The sequence below is a fragment of the Parambassis ranga genome, unplaced genomic scaffold, assembly GCF_900634625.1.
Source record: "Parambassis ranga unplaced genomic scaffold, fParRan2.1 scaffold_27_arrow_ctg1, whole genome shotgun sequence".
NCBI lineage: Eukaryota > Metazoa > Chordata > Actinopteri > Ambassidae > Parambassis > Parambassis ranga.
The window spans coordinates 2,489,204-2,502,909 of NW_021144800.1; the positions used below are offsets into that span (position 1 = coordinate 2,489,204).

Consider the following 13,706-nt stretch of genomic DNA (forward strand, 5'->3'; position numbering starts at 1 on the left):
AAAGACTTTTACCAGCAGATAGGATGATACTGACCCTGTACATTGCTGCTGCAATAGAAAACATTTCCCAGTTTGGGATAAATAAAGTATTTGTTCTGTTCTGTTCTGTTCGTCTTGTGTCTTGTGAGCTTTAGATTATATTATTTCTTGGGCTCTGTGCTCTAAGTGTCTTAAAAATATGTGGTTTCCTTTATTTACAGTGGTGCATGTCATGTGACTTTACTTATGCAACATGTATGATAATGTTCTGTCTCCTCTCATTTCCAGACGTGCAGCCAAAAACATGTGCAGTGATGATATGTGACGGTATCATCATGGTCTCAGAGAGAAGAGCTGAGTGTGTCTGTTCTGATCTTTGTTGTGTCTCTTCTCCTCTGTAGTTTCTGCTTGTTGCTCCGTCACACGCCCTCTGCTGGTGAGCCGCGTCATTACACACAACCTCTGCTGCTGTCAGACTGTATAATAACCACTTCTGATAGGAGCAATATTCACACACCACAGTGTACAACACATTATTTATTTAGTTTCTGATGCACTATGTACAGTTTTCTTACAGACCACTTCTCCCTCCACTCACCTGTGCAATAACTGTTCATATGTAAACTGTTGATGATTCTATTCTATATTTTATTGGTAGTTTATTTTATCATATATATCTTTTCTTAACTTATCCTTTGCTGTCTGTACCTGCTGTTGCAAAAATGCAATTTCCCCATTGTGGGACTAATAAAGGTTTCTTAATCTTAATCTTAAGACTGTCTGGAGGACACACAGAGTGGACATGGGTCACAGAGTGCTGCTGCTGTTTGTGTCTCTGCAGCATGGGCAGCTGCTCCTGCTCCACTCGTCACCGGCTGATTGTTCACACCTGTGATCAGTCATCAGCCAATCCTGCTGCAGCTTCCATCTAGTATATGTGTCCAATGGAAGCTGAGCAACACGTCAGCTACACACATAGAAACACTACACATAGTTTGTCATATAAATAACATGGATTGAATCATGTTGTACAGTCAATGGAAACAAAAAGCACTGAGAGTGGTGCTGGTAGTGCAGCAGTGGATGGAGGCTGAAGTGCTGCCACCTAGTGTCAATATTTGGTATTAACTCTGACTACATATTCCACCTTTAACTCTCTGCCATATATACTGTGCCATGTGTGAAGTGATAATAAAATGTGAATGTGAATTTATTGTAAAGAACTTTACTTATTATCCCTGTTACAAGCAGTGTGTGTTGACCTATTACATACATATTTTATAGCTTTTCATATTTTAAGCTGTTTGGAAGCCGCTCTGTTGAAGTTACTCCCTCTCTCCCTCTCTCTCTCTCTCTCTCCCTCTCTCTCTTTCTCCTCTCCCTCCCTCTCCAGCCTCATCTCCTCCGTTATCTGCTCCTCCTACAACAAAATGACAACAGGCAGAATGACCGTTTGATATAATAACCATAATATTGCTCCTCACGTGAACTATACTTTATACTATACTACAGTAAACAACAAGAAACAACATTCAATCAAAGCGTTTAGTTTACAGCGCCTCGTGTCAACAGGACATCATGTTTGTAAATATAAAACTCATTTTTTTTATTGCCACTGTCACTACTAGCATTTTAAAAATCCCTCGAATTACTGCCCTTTACTTACATTTAAATGTGAATTCGGCACTCCTGCCGGTGCCGGTGCCGCTGCTGCTCGCTTGGTCCGTCATTGTACTATTGGACAAAAAGTAGATCCTCCAAATTCAGGCAAAAGGAGGACGCATTTGGAGGACGCATTTGAAGGACCCAGCCTTTGCGCAGCGTTGTGACGTACGTGGCCTTAAAATGTGTCCCTTAATTGGGACACAGCTTATGAAACCTGTAGTAATATACAAATGGTCCACCAGAGGGAGCCAGCGTGAGTATATATATATATAGTGTCCACCAGAGGGAGCTACATATTAATTCTATGAGAAGGGCCTACTATGAAACCTGTAGTAATATACAAATGGTCCACCAGATGGAGCCAGCGTGAGTACCGTATTTTCGCGACCATCAGATTTATAAGGCGCAGTGTCTGTTACAGGGTCTATTTCTGTCCTCAGCACATACACAAGGCACATCGTATTATAAGGCGCATGCTACGCTAAAACATACCAGTACGTAAATAAAAAGGTAACAGGAGCAAAACAGTGAGTTAAGTTGAACTTTATTGTTGTGAAGGAACAACTTTGTATATAGTTTGATTACTCGCTGCATATAGCGCTGTAGCTCGCAATAATCACATAATACAGATGCAGCGGTTTGTTACTCACACGTTATTCTGCATAACAATTTGAAATGTGTATGTACAATTTTCTGTTTCACATGCCGCGCCTGTGTGTTTTTCTTGTTGTGCTCTGAGCTGCAGTGACGTACGCTCGGACCCTCACATCTCAGCTTTTAGACAGAGAGTTACGCTGTGCTGACTCATTTGCATACGGACGCTGACAGAGCCGTTGCTTGACACTATAGGGGCCCTAGGCAAGAAGGTAACACTGGGGCCCTACGGGCTACTAGATTCTATAGAAATGCCGCCCCAAACACAAAGACATGTACAGTGATGATTATATAAGCAACCTTTTATTTAAATAATGTGGAACACACATATGAAAATATTATCTTAAGGAAACATAACAAATAATCAAACATAAAAAACAATCAAAATACATCATAGAAATATGTACTCTCTGAAGACTGTCCACAGTGGTGGAAAGTAACTAAGTATTTGTACTTTGTTACTGTACATAGGTAATTTTTCATGTATTTTTTATGTATCCCCAAGTTAAAAAAAACAATCCTTGAGTCCCGTTGCCTTGTTTTAAACTCTTGGAAATTGAAAGTAAGTACTTACGACTTTGGTTAAGTAGGATCATTGATGTAGCACATCTACTTTTACTTGAGTATATATTTGGCTGGGTAATTGTACTTTCACTTAAGTACTAAACATCAGTACTTCCTCCACCACTGACAACACAAGATATGATGACTAGTATTGTTATTATTAAGTTTGTCCACAGTGCAGGATCATCAGTGAGACCTGGACACCTTGGAACCTTCCTCTGTTACCAGGTCAGGTGCTGGAGGAGCAGAGGAAGGAGTGGAGGCTCTCAGGTGTTGGACTGCTGCTGGGACGTCCTCTGGAGTTTCCTCACAGGGCTCCACATGACCTGTGTGGTATAAGACCATAATGATCAGCCTGATAACTAACACTGTAAATAATCCAGATTATACCTTCATCTGTGGAGGCTGTGGCATCTTCATGAGGAGACACAGACAGGTGTTTAAGCACAGCACCTGATGAAAAACATTTAAAAAAGCCATAAAATAACACAACTATATGACAATAATTCACTAGCTTGTCCTTTACAGAGAAACACCTGAGCATTAATAAACACTAAATAGACTAAATACATACATTAGTTTTTCCTGCTGTGGTTTAGAGCTCATTAACTCTAACAGTAAGTTGTAACAGCAGCACTTAGCTTAATGCTAAACAAGCTAAAGTAGCATTAGCATAGCAGCTACACACTGTTGCTGCATGAGCTAACAAGCTACTTTACAGCTTCATTCACGTTTTTATACGTTTACGTTTTATATCACGTCATTATATTGACGTTTGTAACTCATTTAGCAGACGTTTGTACGCAGAGCGACTCAGTGAACATTCAGGCTGCAGCATGAAGGAGGCTGTAGTGACGTGAAGCCTGCGTCTCTAAAAGTGTTCTGTGATACAATGTGAAAAAGACAAACAGTGGTGCAGTAAGATGAGGCTGAGCTGTGTCACAGACTCTTCCCTCTCTTGTTTTGTCCTCTGCTTCTTTCCTTGCAGCCTGCAGAGTGTGTGCTTCCTCCTTTATTTTGAACAGCCGCTCCGCTTCTGACTTTATGTGGAGGAGGATTGATTTTGGAATGAGGAAGCTGCAGCCTGCAATTCCACCACTAGATGTCAGCATTGCACAGCATTGGTGGTTCAGTTCAGATTGAGAGAATGCAAAGAGTGTGCAAAGCTGTCATCAAAGCAAAAGCTGGCTGCTTGGAAGAATGTCAAACATCAAACATATTCTGCTTGGTTTAACACTGTTTGTTCACTACATCATTCCACATGTGTTCCTTCATAGCTCTGATGTCTTCAGGATGAATCTACAATGTAGAAAGTCATAAAAACAAAGACAAACCACTGAGTGACTTTTGACTGGTACATTTAAAATGTCATCATATGTCCTAACCAGCAGGGGGAGCACTGATCATAAACTCTCTGTCTCACATGTTATTGTCATGTGTTTTTATGGAAGATGATGCTGACTGTTGTTTTCTTGCTTCTCTCTGTAAACAGCTTGTAAACAGCAGCTTCCCTGAGGGGAAACTCAGCTAATAAATGATGCTGTAACCTCTGGGACTTGATCTGCTGGGTGGGAGTCCACTACATTATCCATCCATCCTCATCCATCCAGCTACACCCTCCCTCCTAAAATGCAGGCTGGAGGATGCAGGCATCGATCCCGCTACCTCTCACATGCTAAGCGAGCGCTCTACCATTTGAGCTAATCCCCCTTGTATAAAGGGTCAATTGCAAGTCAATCAGGACTCACTGCACTACATGAAGTGTACTAGTGAAGTATTGGAAGCATCAGACTTTTAATCTGAGGGTCCAGGGTTCAAGTCCCTGTTTGGGCAGAACACTTTGTACTCCCTCTTGCTTGTACACCCCTTCCCTCTCTGTTAATGTGCTTGGACAGAGCTCTGTGAACAGCCAGCCTCTTTGTGTCTTGCCCTCCTCGTGCAAGGTGTCAATGGTCGTCTTTTGGGCAACTGTCAAGTCAGCAGTCTTCCTGTGGTTGTGCAGCCTACAGAACTAGACTGAGACCATTTAAAGGCCTTTGCAGGTGTTTTGAGTTCATTATCTGGTTAGAGTGGCTCCAGGTGTCTTCAATATTGAACCTTTTCACATATTCTCATTTCCTGAGATACTGAATGTGGGTTTTCATTGGTTGTCCGTTATAACCATCAAAATTAAAAGAAATAAACACTTGAAATATTTCAGTCTGTGTGGAATGAATGTTTGCATTATACAGCTTTCACCTTTTGAATGGAATTACTGAAATAAATCAACCTTCTGATGATATTCTAATTATATGACCAGCACCTGTAGTGGTGTTTTGTTGCAGCCTGTGGGGTCACCATAGAAACCAAGCTATTTTTTATTTTGCTTAGAGAGCACTTGAGAGCACTCCCTAATACTTGTTCTAGTTTCCTGAGTAATGAGAGAGTAATGAGTACCCTAATTAAGACACCTGTGTGATTCTCCTTTCACTCCTGTCAGGGCAGATCCCATGTATTTTAATGGGGGTTGCACCCTCCGAACAACTTCTCTTTTTGTCCAAACCGAAGCCTTCATACCAAAAATAAGAACACCGTCAGAATCACAAGAAGTTGCTCTAAACACAGTATAATTTTTATGTGTGTGATGTCAAAGATGTGGAGATGGTGGTGAGTTACACAATATGGCTGCTCTGCTTCTCTGTTTTTGGTTTTACATGATGTCTTAATGGAAGAATGACCGGCACTCTTGCCAAATAACTGGATCTACAGGCAAAACGGTTTGGTGTTCAGTTTTAAGAGTGACACCATCAGAAAGCTAACTAGTGTTCCTTCGAGCCGATATACAAATTATCCCAGTTATCTCCACATTGAGGGAGAGGTTGTGGTCTCTGCACCACTCGGCCAGAAGGTGCATCTCATTCCTGTAGTTTGTTTCATCTCCACTGGAGATGTCGTCCACAAACTTTAACGTGCAGTCATGGGTCAGCAGAGTGAAGAGGAGGGGGCTCAGCACACATCCTTGGGGAGTCCCGGTGTTCATTGTGATGGTGCTGGATGTGTTTCTGCCGACCCGCACTGTCTGAGGTCTCCCGGTGAGGAAGTCCAGCAGCCAGTTGCACAGCAAGGAGTTCAGCCCCAGCTGGTTCAGTTTGTTGATGAGCTGCTGTGGGATTGTATTCAGACTTAAAATTACGCATAATTATGAGCGTTGGCGCTTGAGCGACAGACGGTTGCCATATCACAGCACGAGTTTCTTGCCCGCCCCCCCCCTAAACTCAGCTAGTGCTACCCCTCTTTGTCCGTGAGTTTGAGTTTTGGCGGACACAACGCTGCCAACATGGCAGCGATCAGAGTGTCCCGGAGCCTCCCACCGAACAAACGGGTGATGTCACGGAAGCTCTGTCCATAGTTTTTACTGTTGAACTTAAAAGACAACACATGCGTCTATATGTGTGTGTGTGTGTGTGTGTAAGAATGTGTTATGTGTGTGTTTCTGTATGTATGTTTGTGTGGTGTGTCTGTAAGAGCGTGTGTGTGTCTATATGTTTGTGTTATGTATGTGCGTGTGTGTCTGTGTGTGTTATGTGTGTGTGTGTGTGTGTGTGGTCAGCCTTCATCCTTCCTGTCAGCAGAGCAAAGCTGTATCAGTGTCTCATCCAGGTCTCAGCTCCTCAGGCTTTCTTCAGAAGAGCTGTCACTGTTGGAGTATCTGTTGCACAAGTGCTGCACATATCTGATCTAAGTTCTTTCTGAATCCTCACATTTAAAGTTACAGAGAACTTTTACAAACTCCCTTCTTGTTGGCTGCTACAAGCCTCCACACATCAGAGGCCTGCACACCATGAGCTTCCTGCACTTCCTGCTGTTGATGACAGCTCTCTCTCCGATTGGGAGATTAGACTGATGTGACTGTGACATCATGACGTCACTATTCAGAGCCTGCTGTTTAACATGGTGCTCACAGAGAGACAGAGACAGCAGCAGCACTCTGTGAGCCAGGTCCACTCTACTTGGAGGAAGTAAAACAGCCTCATTTCATCAAGATGGAGACACTGAAAGAACACAACCAGCAGCTGTGACACATCAGCTTTTCCTCTTAATCTACTCAGTTCATGGATGTTCTGACACACGTCCTGCCTCGTGCTTCAACAGGAAGACTCATCAAGTTGATAGCAGCTTCAAAATAAGTGTGTATAAGTATTAAAACACTAAACTGTGACTTCAGTGAGTCTCCTTTATTTGAGCTGATTCATAAAATGATCATAAACACATGACAAATGAAATCTATTCAAACTCTGAAGTTCACCTCATCATATCCCAGTGGCAGACAGAACAGGCCCCCTGAGTGACAGCAAAGCAGTGAGCCCTCTGCTGGTGATCAGCTGCATGTACCAGAAGCAGACAGAGATTTCTGATATGATGTTAAAGGTGTCACAGAGGAGGATCCGACTGTCTGACCTCTGATTCTTCTGTCAGCATCAGACACATCACAGTTTGATCAGTTTTCAGATCACACACAGCAGCATCAGTAACACTGAGCAGACATTACACACTCCATCAAACACACACACACACTGCTCACTTATAACAGGGATAATAAGTAAAGTTCTTTACAATAAATTCACATTCACATGTTATCATCACTTCACACATGGCACAGTATATATGGCAGAGAGTTAAAGGTGGAATATGTAGTCAGAGTTAATACCAAATATTGACACTAGGTGGCAGCACTTCAGCCTCCATCCACTGCTGCACTACCAGCACCACTCTCAGTGCTTTTTGTTTCCATTGACTGTACAACATGATTCAATCCATGTTATTTATATGACAAACTATGTGTAGTGTTTCTATGTGTGTAGCTGACATGTTGCTCAGCTTCCATTGGACACATATACTAGATGGAAGCTGCAGCAGGATTGGCTGATGACTGATCACAGGTGTGAACAATCAAACCTGCGAATGAAATGGAAAACAAGTAAAGGAGCACCAACACCAAACTGGACAGGACAAACTGGACAAGACCATGCACTCATGGACAGAACCAACCTGGGTCGTCAGACTCTTCATCGTTACCTTTTGCCGGTTGTTGTGGCCGAGTGGTTAAGGCGATGGACTAGAAATCCATTGGGGTTTCCCCGCGCAGGTTCGAATCCTGCCAACAACGGTTCTTTTCATCTCCAAGATCACTTTATGCCCCTCCATCGTTTACACTTAACAAGTCTGATGTGTTAACAACGAGCTCTATGAAAAAGGTCATCTTGACCAGTCAGAGTGCTGCCATTTATATTGACTGTCTGAGGACCAAACCCTGGCACAGTCCATCTGACACTTCCAAAAACTATCATTTTAAAAACGCTGGACCGAGAGCAACTGGTGTGCAGTGAGGAGGCAAAGGATAAAACGTCCCAGCACATTTCAAACCCAGTTTCACCCTGAGGCAGAGACTGCTTCACCTTAAGGACAAAACACCTGGGAAAGGCAGATCTCAAGGTACTACAATAGTCAGAATGATTCATCATGTGGTGACCAGATGAAAAATCTCATCTCTGGCTCAAGACTTGTTGAGATAGCATAGACAGACACACTCTGAGTCTGTCCACATCAGTGTCAGTGAAGATTCAGATTGTTTATTAAGTATTCATCCTTGAGATTTTCCAAACTTGTTGTGGACAGCACGCTTTTCATGTCAGGATGGCCGAGCGGTCCAAGGCGCTGCGTTCAGGTCGCAGTCTCCACTGGAGGCGTGGGTTCAAATCCCACTCCTGACAGTTCTGTTTATTTCCTCTGGAGGGGAAATAAGTAATCATTTAAGACATTGACTGACTTAGATTCTAACCCAGACCACAGAAGCCAATTGGATGATTTCATCTGATATGATGAGACATTACACCAAACCTACAGGGGTTCTTCCTGTTTTTTCTTGCCACTGTTGCCCCTAAGGAGGTTCAGTCTCTGGCTCTGATTGGATGACGTCACAGGCTGCTGTCAGGTTAGGGATTTAAGTCCGGAATTTTGTCTACCATTCTGGAATCCTGTCTACCATTCTGGCATGGATGGATGTCTATTCTGGTATGCTGCCGCTCGTTCTAGATTTCTGCCTTTCAATCTGGAATGCTTTTCATTCCAGAATGCTGTCTTGCTGACTTTTGTCCCGGAATGTTGCCTTCCATGTCGGAATGCTGACTTCCATGACGTCACAGGCCGCTGTCGGGTTAGGGGTTTAACTCCGGAATTTTGTCTACCATTCCTTAATCCTGCCTATTATTCTGGAGTGGGTGGATGTCTATTATGGTATGCTGCCACTCATTCTAGATTTCTGCCTTTCATTTGGGAATACTTCTTTTATTCTGGAATGCTTTTCATCCAGAATGCTGTCTTGCTGACTTCTGTTACGGAATACTGACCTCTGTTCCAGAATACTGACTGTTATTCGGGAATTCTGCCTATCCTTCCGGAATACTGATGTCTATTCTGGTATGCTGCCACTTATTCTAGATTTCTGCCTTTCATTGCGGAATTTTGACTTTCATTCCGGAATGCTGTCTTTCATTCTGCAAATGTGCTCTTCATTCTGTTATGCCGATGTTTGTCCCGGAATGTTGCCTTCCATTCTGGAATGGTAACTTCCATTCCAGAATACTGGACCTCATCTCAGGGCATCACAATAGTCAGAATGATTCATTATGGGTGACCATGAATGCAGATGAAAACTCTCATCTCTGGCTCAAGACTTGTTGAGATAGCACAGAGACACTCTCAGTCTGTCCACATCAGTGTCAGTGAAGATTTCAGATTGTTTAAATAGAGAAGCAAGAAAACAAGTCAGCCTTATCTTTCACAAAAACACATGACAATAACATGTGAGAAAGAGAGTTTTATGTTCAGTGCTCCCCCTGCTTGTTGGGACAATTGTAGAGCACCTTCCTAATAAAGTAAACAGCGTAGAATGGACAGTGAAGGCTTGTAGTCTCAAACGACCATGTGATCGTGAACACAGCCGCTTGGAAGCAATTCAACTTGTGCCATGTTGGCACGTGAGTACTTGCTCAGCTGTCGGCAACTTCTGTGATAGCTGTCTGTCAAACGGAGACTCTGGTCGGCGCAGATTTACCTGCGAATGAAATGGAAAACAAGTAAAGGAGCACCAACACCAAACTGACAGGACAAACTGGACAAGACCATGCACTCATGGACAGAACCAACCTGGGTCGTCAGACTCTTCATCGTTACCTTTTGCCGGTTGTTGTGGCCGAGTGGTTAAGGCGATGGACTAGAAATCCATTGGGGTTTCCCCGCGCAGGTTCGAATCCTGCCAACAACGGTTCTTTTCATCTCCAAGATCACTTTATGCCCCTCCATCGTTTACACTTAACAAGTCTGATGTGTTAACAACGAGCTCTATGAAAAAGGTCATCTTGACCAGTCAGAGTGCTGCCATTTATATTGACTGTCTGAGGACCAAACCCTGGCACAGTCCATCTGACACTTCCAAAAACTATCATTTTAAAAACGCTGGACCGAGAGCAACTGGTGTGCAGTGAGGAGGCAAAGGATAAAACGTCCCAGCACATTTCAAACCCAGTTTCACCCTGAGGCAGAGACTGCTTCACCTTAAGGACAAAACACCTGGGAAAGGCAGATCTCAAGGTACTACAATAGTCAGAATGATTCATCATGTGGTGACCAGATGAAAAAATCTCATCTCTGGCTCAAGACTTGTTGAGATAGCATAGACAGACACACTCTGAGTCTGTCCACATCAGTGTCAGTGAAGATTTCAGATTGTTTATTAAGTATTCATCCTTGAGATTTTCCAAACTTGTTGTGGACAGCACGCTTTTCATGTCAGGATGGCCGAGCGGTCCAAGGCGCTGCGTTCAGGTCGCAGTCTCCACTGGAGGCGTGGGTTCAAATCCCACTCCTGACAGTTCTGTTTATTTCCTCTGGAGGGGAAATAAGTAATCATTTAAGACATTGACTGACTTAGATTCTAACCCAGACCACAGAAGCCAATTGGATGATTTCATCTGATATGATGAGACATTACACCAAACCTACAGGGGTTCTTCCTGTTTTTTCTTGCCACTGTTGCCCCTAAGGAGGTTCAGTCTCTGGCTCTGATTGGATGACGTCACAGGCTGCTGTCAGGTTAGGGATTTAAGTCCGGAATTTGTCTACCATTCTGGAATCCTGTCTACCATTCTGGCATGGATGGATGTCTATTCTGGTATGCTGCCGCTCGTTCTAGATTTCTGCCTTTCAATCTGGAATGCTTTTCATTCCAGAATGCTGTCTTGCTGACTTTTGTCCCGGAATGTTGCCTTCCATGTCGGAATGCTGACTTCCATGACGTCACAGGCCGCTGTCGGGTTAGGGGTTTAACTCCGGAATTTTGTCTACCATTCCTTAATCCTGCCTATTATTCTGGAGTGGGTGGATGTCTATTATGGTATGCTGCCACTCATTCTAGATTTCTGCCTTTCATTTGGGAATACTTTCTTTTATTCTGGAATGCTTTTCATTCCAGAATGCTGTCTTGCTGACTTCTGTTACGGAATACTGACCTCTGTTCCAGAATACTGACTGTTATTCGGGAATTCTGCCTATCCTTCCGGAATACTGATGTCTATTCTGGTATGCTGCCACTTATTCTAGATTTCTGCCTTTCATTGCGGAATTTTGACTTTCATTCCGGAATGCTGTCTTTCATTCTGCAAATGTGCTCTTCATTCTGTTATGCCGATGTTTGTCCCCGGAATGTTGCCTTCCATTCTGGAATGGTAACTTCCATTCCAGAATACTGGACCTCATCTCAGGGCATCACAATAGTCAGAATGATTCATTATGTGGTGACCATGAATGCAGATGAAAACTCTCATCTCTGGCTCAAGACTTGTTGAGATAGCACAGAGACACTCTCAGTCTGTCCACATCAGTGTCAGTGAAGATTTCAGATTGTTTAAATAGAGAAGCAAGAAAACAAGTCAGCCTTATCTTTCACAAAAACACATGACAATAACATGTGAGAAAGAGAGTTTTATGTTCAGTGCTCCCCCTGCTTGTTGGGACAATTGTAGAGCACCTTCCTAATAAAGTAAACAGCGTAGAATGGACAGTGAAGGCTTGTAGTCTCAAACGACCATGTGATCGTGAACACAGCCGGCTTGGAAGCAATTCAACTTGTGCCATGTTGGCACGTGAGTACTTGCTCAGCTGTCGGCAACTTTCTGTGATAGCTGTCTGTCAAACGGAGACTCTGGTCGGCGCAGATTTACCTGCGAATGAAATGGAAAACAAGTAAAGGAGCACCAACACCAACTGGACAGGACAAACTGGACAAGACCATGCACTCATGGACAGAACCAACCTGGGTCGTCAGACTCTTCATCGTTACCTTTGCCGGTTGTTGTGGCCGAGTGGTTAAGGCGATGGACTAGAAATCCATTGGGGTTTCCCCGCGCAGGTTCGAATCCTGCCAACAACGGTTCTTTTCATCTCCAAGATCACTTTATGCCCCTCCATCGTTTACACTTAACAAGTCTGATGTGTTAACAACGAGCTCTATGAAAAAGGTCATCTTGACCAGTCAGAGTGCTGCCATTTATATTGACTGTCTGAGGACCAAACCCTGGCACAGTCCATCTGACACTTCCAAAACTATCATTTTAAAAACGCTGGACCGAGAGCAACTGGTGTGCAGTGAGGAGGCAAAGGATAAAACGTCCCAGCACATTTCAAACCCAGTTTCACCCTGAGGCAGAGACTGCTTCACCTTAAGGACAAAACACCTGGGAAAGGCAGATCTCAAGGTACTACAATAGTCAGAATGATTCATCATGTGGTGACCAGATGAAAATCTCATCTCTGGCTCAAGACTTGTTGAGATAGCATAGACAGACACACTCTGAGTCTGTCCACATCAGTGTCAGTGAAGATTTCAGATTGTTTATTAAGTATTCATCCTTGAGATTTTCCAAACTTGTTGTGGACAGCACGCTTTTCATGTCAGGATGGCCGAGCGGTCCAAGGCGCTGCGTTCAGGTCGCAGTCTCCACTGGAGGCGTGGGTTCAAATCCCACTCCTGACAGTTCTGTTTATTTCCTCTGGAGGGGAAATAAGTAATCATTTAAGACATTGACTGACTTAGATTCTAACCCAGACCACAGAAGCCAATTGGATGATTTCATCTGATATGATGAGACATTACACCAAACCTACAGGGGTTCTTCCTGTTTTTCTTTGCCACTGTTGCCCCTAAGGAGGTTCAGTCTCTGGCTCTGATTGGATGACGTCACAGGCTGCTGTCAGGTTAGGGATTTAAGTCCGGAATTTTGTCTACCATTCTGGAATCCTGTCTACCATTCTGGCATGGATGGATGTCTATTCTGGTATGCTGCCGCTCGTTCTAGATTTCTGCCTTTCAATCTGGAATGCTTTTCATTCCAGAATGCTGTCTTGCTGACTTTTGTCCCGGAATGTTGCCTTCCATGTCGGAATGCTGACTTCCATGACGTCACAGGCCGCTGTCGGGTTAGGGGTTTAACTCCGGAATTTTGTCTACCATTCCTTAATCCTGCCTATTATTCTGGAGTGGGTGGATGTCTATTATGGTATGCTGCCACTCATTCTAGATTTCTGCCTTTCATTTGGGAATACTTTCTTTTATTCTGGAATGCTTTTCATTCCAGAATGCTGTCTTGCTGACTTCTGTTACGGAATACTGACCTCTGTTCCAGAATACTGACTGTTATTCGGGAATTCTGCCTATCCTTCCGGAATACTGATGTCTATTCTGGTATGCTGCCACTTATTCTAGATTTCTGCCTTTCATTGCGGAATTTTGACTTTCATTCCGGAATGCT

The 13,706-nt window shown here is 43.5% G+C and overlaps 6 non-coding genes across 6 annotated transcripts; all 6 read left to right on the forward strand.

Annotated features, from left to right (window-relative positions):
- The first annotated feature begins 7,926 nt into the window (after positions 1-7,926).
- Positions 7,927-8,008, forward strand: trnas-aga (transfer RNA serine (anticodon AGA)). The gene has a single exon. It is a non-coding gene; the product is annotated as a tRNA-Ser (tRNA).
- Positions 8,009-8,529: 521 nt separating this feature from the next.
- On the forward strand, positions 8,530-8,612 carry trnal-cag (transfer RNA leucine (anticodon CAG)). Its single transcript has one exon. It is a non-coding gene; the product is annotated as a tRNA-Leu (tRNA).
- A 1,471-nt stretch (positions 8,613-10,083) lies between these two features.
- On the forward strand, positions 10,084-10,165 carry trnas-aga (transfer RNA serine (anticodon AGA)). Its single transcript has one exon. It is a non-coding gene; the product is annotated as a tRNA-Ser (tRNA).
- A 523-nt stretch (positions 10,166-10,688) lies between these two features.
- On the forward strand, positions 10,689-10,771 carry trnal-cag (transfer RNA leucine (anticodon CAG)). Its single transcript has one exon. It is a non-coding gene; the product is annotated as a tRNA-Leu (tRNA).
- A 1,475-nt stretch (positions 10,772-12,246) lies between these two features.
- trnas-aga (transfer RNA serine (anticodon AGA)) lies at positions 12,247-12,328 on the forward strand. Its single transcript has one exon. It is a non-coding gene; the product is annotated as a tRNA-Ser (tRNA).
- Positions 12,329-12,848: 520 nt separating this feature from the next.
- Positions 12,849-12,931, forward strand: trnal-cag (transfer RNA leucine (anticodon CAG)). Its single transcript has one exon. It is a non-coding gene; the product is annotated as a tRNA-Leu (tRNA).
- Positions 12,932-13,706: the final 775 nt, after the last annotated feature.